The sequence below is a fragment of the Choloepus didactylus genome, chromosome 21, assembly GCF_015220235.1.
Source record: "Choloepus didactylus isolate mChoDid1 chromosome 21, mChoDid1.pri, whole genome shotgun sequence".
NCBI lineage: Eukaryota > Metazoa > Chordata > Mammalia > Pilosa > Megalonychidae > Choloepus > Choloepus didactylus.
The window spans coordinates 29,745,452-29,751,451 of NC_051327.1; the positions used below are offsets into that span (position 1 = coordinate 29,745,452).

At 61.7% G+C, this 6,000-nt stretch overlaps 4 non-coding genes across 4 annotated transcripts; all 4 read left to right on the forward strand.

The window, feature by feature from the left end:
- Positions 1 to 495: 495 nt before the first annotated feature.
- On the forward strand, positions 496 to 568 carry TRNAK-CUU. The gene has a single exon. It is a non-coding gene; the product is annotated as a tRNA-Lys (tRNA).
- Positions 569 to 1,911: 1,343 nt separating this feature from the next.
- Positions 1,912 to 1,984, forward strand: TRNAK-CUU. The gene has a single exon. It is a non-coding gene; the product is annotated as a tRNA-Lys (tRNA).
- Positions 1,985 to 4,349: 2,365 nt separating this feature from the next.
- TRNAP-UGG lies at positions 4,350 to 4,421 on the forward strand. Its single transcript has one exon. It is a non-coding gene; the product is annotated as a tRNA-Pro (tRNA).
- A 978-nt stretch (positions 4,422 to 5,399) lies between these two features.
- On the forward strand, positions 5,400 to 5,471 carry TRNAP-AGG. The gene has a single exon. It is a non-coding gene; the product is annotated as a tRNA-Pro (tRNA).
- Positions 5,472 to 6,000: the final 529 nt, after the last annotated feature.

Consider the following 6,000-nt stretch of genomic DNA (forward strand, 5'->3'; position numbering starts at 1 on the left):
CTGCATGGAAGGCAGTGCGGCCCGCCCTGTAAAGATATGTGTCTTGTGACTATGACGACAACCTTTACCATTGTCCTAAACCTAGATTGTTCCTTCTGATATGCAACAGGATGTAAACATAGGTATCTGGTGGGCTCTCCCGAGCCTGAGGACATTTAGCATATACTCCCTGATCTTCTGAAACAAATAACTGGAGCAAAGGTGCATTATTGTCCACTTAGCACGAGATGCAGTGGGCCCCCTGCTCCCTTAATTCTTAACTTTGTGTCTGTGTCTCATTCCTGCGCCGCCCTGTCAGCAACACTGCGGGTCTGGCCCCTGCGCTCCCAGTGCGGCCGGCTGTGCGGGGATGCGGGACGGCTGCAAAAGGAACGCGCCGCCGCCCCCAGCCTGGGGAAGGGACGCCGTGGGGGCGGCCGGGGCCAGGGGACTCGGGTGCCGTCTAGGGACGCCTTCTTCTGTGGTGGGGGAGGCTCAGCGCGGGGCGCAGCGGCAGCCCGGCTAGCTCAGTCGGTAGAGCATGAGACTCTTAATCTCAGGGTCGTGGGTTCGAGCCCCACGTTGGGCGACAGACGTTTTACTGCACAAACCGGATCCTAGACTGGAAGTTCGTAGCGTATTTAAAAAGAAAGGAAGAACGGAAAGAAGTCATGGCCTCCAGGCCTGGAGTAGATCTGACCATGTCCACCCTGCGGTGGGAGAACCCAACGGCGGGGATCAGCGCACTCTGCCGCGACCAGAATGGCGGTGCAGGGGCCGGGCGCATGAAATCCTTCCTCCGGGGGCTTCAAGCCCACAGGTCCCGGCTGTTGGACCAGAACCTTCTCCAGCAAGGCGCCAGCCAGGGCTTACTCGATACCTGTCCCCAGCCTCCATCGCCGGCCGAAGCCTCTTCCTGCGACTCCGCCGCTCTGTCCCCGTCGCCGTCTTTTCCGCACTGGGCTGCCCAGGCCCACCCAGGATTTGAGCCTGGAACTCGCCCACTCAGAGTGGGACCCACGCGCCTGGCTCAGAGGCCATCGCCATGACCCCGGCGCTGTGGGGGTTTATTCCACTCTTAGGCTCCCCGGGAAAGGCGCAGGTGCAGTTCCTTCCAGTCCCGGGGAGGGCGGGGTCCGGCCTCTGCCCCTCGAGGTTCCGTGGCGCCAGTGCCCATTGTCAGAGGGTGGCGCAGTGGGGGCCGAGTCCACCGACCCCTCCTCAGCACTTGGCTGCCCCGGCCATGTCCTCTTCTGTATCCCAGAAAACCGAGATGAGGTCCCGCCTCAGCCTCAGGATGGTCCAGGAAGTTCCACGGGCGCTAGGGTGCTCCGCCCAACCCCGACACACGCCAGTGGCAAGAGCCCACAGCCACCGCCTCCCTCTGCGCTGGACCCTAAATCAGCACTGGAGACGTTTGGGGCCCGACTGCCCACCAGAGAAAACGCCAGAATTCCCCTGCAGTTGGGAGTCCGACCCTCGCGGCCCCCTTGGGCAAGAATCCTGGACCACGAGCGCAGCCCCCGCATCGTCGCGGCACCTTTTCCCCCGACAGCGTCAGGCGGCTGGGCCCCGGACCGTGCCAAGGCGGAGAGGGGCGGAGCAGGTCTTCAGATTCCGGGCACCCGCGCTGCACACTCACCGACCCCAAATGACCCATCGAAGCACGGACCCCGTCCGGGGCTTCCATCTGCTGGGAGGCTCCGGGCGAGTCGGTTACCTTCCTGGAATCCGAGGCTCGACCCGCATCTCCGTTTCCCCTGGTCGCAGCCCTGGAACTTGGGCGGATCTGGGAGACTCAGCACCAGGATCCCGCGCCTGGAGAAGTCCGAATGGCTTAGGATCTTTAGAAACCGGATAAAACCTATAAGAGCAGGCAAATCGGCTGAGGACTCCCATCAAAACCCAGAGCTTCGGTCGTCGCTTCCGAAGGCCCGGCTAGCTCAGTCGGTAGAGCATGAGACTCTTAATCTCAGGGTCGTGGGTTCGAGCCCCACGTTGGGCGCGCTGCATTTTGGGACCGCTCCAGCAAAACTCGAGGGGAGGACGGCGCTGGCTCACCTTTCCCACCGGACAAGCGGAACGAGGATGAGAGTCGCTCAGAATGGCGGGTCCCACCGTCCTTGGGGAACTGCACCCCTCCGGAGTTATGGGGGGGGGGCGCAGTACCTTCGTCTGTCGCGCCCCACATCTCAGCTTCGTCTCCAGCTGCTGCGTAGCTTTTGGTATCACTGCCTCCGTCCTCGGGATGGGCAGTAGCTGCCCCCTTCCAAACCACGGGACTTTCTGGAGAGTTCTCATCCTTTCGTCCCCCATCCCCGGGCTGCAAAGACCGGGAAACTTCCTCGATGGGACCTGAGGGCGCGGAACACTTGGTCTCTCTGCTCCAGATGTCTTGGTGCAGCGCAGGGTGGGCGGCTCTGCGGTTTGACATGAGGCCTCGGCCCACCTAGCGCCTCGCGTCGGCTGTCACCCTCCACCCCTGGGACCCAGAGGAACCCTCACCCCATTGTGGGCTCTTGGGACTGAGATGAGGCGAAAGGAGAGGCAAGAGGTGGATTCCCACTTGCGGGGGAGCGTGGAGATGCCCCAACCCCTCCATCAGCCTCTGGGCCTGCAGCGGGGCAGAGGGACCCGCTCTAGCGGCCTCTAGTCGCTACACCGCCGTCGCCCTTCGATGTCTGGGGAAAATCTGGAGGCTGGTCAGTGTGAAAGCCACAAAGACGCGGCGGCGGGAGAAGGCGCCCCTCCTGACTCGTTCCGGTACAGCGAAGACATCTTGAGTCGTGCTCCCTGCATTTGGGAATTTACTGGGATGGGGGTGGGGGGCGTGAGTGGCTTAAGCCGGGGGAGGCAGAGCCAGGCTGGGGGTGGTGGTGCCTGTAGGTCCCTCTTCCCCACCGATGGGGGTCTCCCTGCCCGCCCATGCCACAAAGGCGGCTCTGGGCTCTATTGCCCCGTCACCCTAGAGGAAATACAAGTCCCCTCCCCCTCCTCCACGGGAGGGGATGGGACTGCCGTCTTAAGCAAGGCTGACTGGAGGTGCTGAATGGGAGGCCGCCCAACCGAGCACCCTGGAATTCGGAAGGAGAGAGGGTCTTTCCCCGGGGGAGCAGGAGAGGGGGTAGAAGGCCAGGCTCCTGGGAGACTCACCAGGCAGAAAGGGGGCCCCGGCCCAGCAGTCAGGGTCCTAAGTTCCGGTGGTCTCCCCACTAAGGGCCTGTGCGTCCCGTGTCTGTCGGGGAGTCCAGCTGTCCAGGGAGGCGTCCCCGTCGTGGTCCGCGGGGCCCAGGCAGCCAGCTCCCTCCGCACCTAGCGGGGAGGGGGCGCTCAGCTTTCCCCCTGCCTTTCTTTTTACCTGGTTGCTGATTTGGTTGAAAGCGGGATTCTGGGTTGAAAATGATTTCTCCTTTCAGCTTCAAATGTCCATTTCTGAGTCCTGCTCTTGACAAGCCACAGGCGGTCCTGATTCCAGATCCCTGGTCAATGTTCAGTTGTTTTCTCTCTGGAAGCTCATGGGACGTTTTCTTTATCCGTGGTTCCAAAATTTTGCAGGGACACGCCTCCCTGTGAGTTCTTTTTCATTCATTTTGCCTGGCAAAACACATACACACACCAACAAAGACAAAACAGAAAACTTCCTCTCTTCTCCTTAAAGATGGATGCTGAAACTCCTGGCCTACACATTATTTTCTTCTTTTTTCTTTTGTCACCCTTTGTCTTTTAGTTCTTCTTGTTGGGAGATTTCTCATCTTCTCATCTATTTTTAGAGAAATTCAGGCTAACTTTTGATTCTAAGAATTATTTCTTATTCTATTTGTCTCTGAAACACGGTGACTTCTGTGACGGTTACCACAGCTTGTCTCCCTGCGGACGTCGACTGCGGGTGTGACTCAGTTTCCTGCCCTGTCCTTCATGCGACCTGACTTCGAATGCCTCCTCTCTCCTCGGTTATGTAAGAGTGAAATGCTTCAAAGCTGTTGATGCTGGAGACCAGAAGCTTTCCAAGGGGTGAGAAGCGGAATCTGAAACCCGTGGAGTCCGTGAACCGGGAGAGGAGCGGGGGAGCGGCTCGCTGGGCACCGCTGTGATTCTCCTCCCTCCATGCGACCTGAGGCCTGGGACAGGAGATGAGTTTATTATTATTTTTTTAATAATGCAGGCTTGGTTGTCAATGCCAGGAGTGGGGCCACTGATTTATGCAGAACTGAACAGACACCCTGGAAGACTGAGCGCGGCTGCGAACTCGCGAAGGCACAAACCCAGGTTTCCTATGATGCGCGCGCTAACACCTGAGCCATCTGGAGGCTGGAACAGAAACTTTGGAGTCAGCCACCGAAGAGAACTCAAAGCGGGCATCACCACGCGGTGGCTCGTTGGTCTAGGGGTATGATTCTCGCTTTGGGTGCGAGAGGTCCCGGGTTCAAATCCCGGACGAGCCCTGTGCTTTTGACCTACCTTCAGCGGAAGACCTAGAAGGTGGAGGTTCCCGCTGGCCGTGGCGGGCACCCCGAGGGTCCAGAGACGCGGACAGGCGGGACTAACCTGCGCGGGCAATGGGGAGAAGCTCCCAAAAGATAGTGCTGCAAGTGTGGGCACGAGTGAGTTAAGCGAAGGCTCTTTAGAGCGCAAGCCGCTGTGGTTGGTGTCCCGGCAGCATGATTTTTTACTTTGGGTTTCTGAGGTCGAAGCCCCGAAGGAGTCCCGGCTTCCGAATCTCAGGGACATCACGGACCCGCCCCTGGTGCTGAGCCTGGCGGTGACTGACCCACTTCCCCGACCCACTCCGGGAGCCAGGACCCGGCTCCTGGGGACAGGCCTGGCGGGACCTGGGCTGCGTGGGTTCCGGCCCCTGCGTGGGTAGCTGGTTCCTTGGGTGTGGCCTTGACTGAAGGGGGGGGGGCCGGGGCCGGGGCTGTTTCTTCCACCCTCTCCGCTGGCTTTTACTGAGCACCCACTGGGTGCCACCCCGTGGGGGGTGCGGACGTTTCCAAGGAATGTCCCGGTGACCTGGGCCCAAAGACCATCCACGCAGCCCTGCCCGCCTTTGGAGGTCCATCTGTCCAGCTGGACTGGGGGCTCCCGGCGGCCTCCCCCGGCGCATCCCCGGGGCCTGCGCGGCTGCGAGCAGCGTCCCCGAAGGACCCGAGCGCCCGCCTGCGTGGCGCCGAGAGGGGCAGCTGCCAGCCCGGCCGCCCGCCCTTCCCGCCCCGGGCTCGGGGTGTCGGAGCACGGAGTGGGGCGGCGAGGACCGCGGGATTGGGGGCGCGCAGAGCTGCACCCCACTTCGGCAGGGAGGGGAGACGGGGCGCTGGGCTCCCTCGGCACCCCTCGGGCGCCCGCCCCTTCCAGACAGGTCTCCTCCGGGCGCCGCGGCTACGTCTGTCCCCACCCCGGGGACGCCACGACGGCCTTGCTGTGGCTCGTTGGTCTAGGGGTATGATTCTCGCTTAGGGTGCGAGAGGTCCCGGGTTCAAATCCCGGATGAGCCCTCTTCTCAACTTCTTTTTTTCTCCCCTAGATGCGAGTAGGAGATCTACGCTCCGCCCGAGACCTCAGCGCTAAATGCGGAAGCGGGACTCCCCGGCGGTCATTCAGGCAAAAGGCCTCAAGCGGACTGTGTGCCCCCACGGGCGCTTTTTAAATTTAGTCCCCAGAGGGTCGCCAGAGCCCTGTCTCCTGACTTGCTACTTTTGCCAGTAGGTACCGAGGGAGAAGGGACGAGTCCTTTCTGTATAATAAGAGCCAAATCCTCCCGCCGTCGGGCGCCTTTCGCGCTTCAGGCTCCCACCCGCGGGCGCCGTCCCCGCCTCTTCCCCCCTCCCCTCTCGGTCCCAGGGTCGCTCCTCACCTGGGCCTTCTGGGGCTCCGGGGGCTCCTCTCCCCTTCCCCGCCCTGGATCACAAAGGGGTCCCTGGAGACCGAGTTGCTCCTGGGCTCGGCCCGGGTACCGGGGTCCTGGGGTCCAGCGCCGCCTGGAGAGGGGTCTCCGTCCCGTCCTGCTGGTCCCGCTGTGCCTGT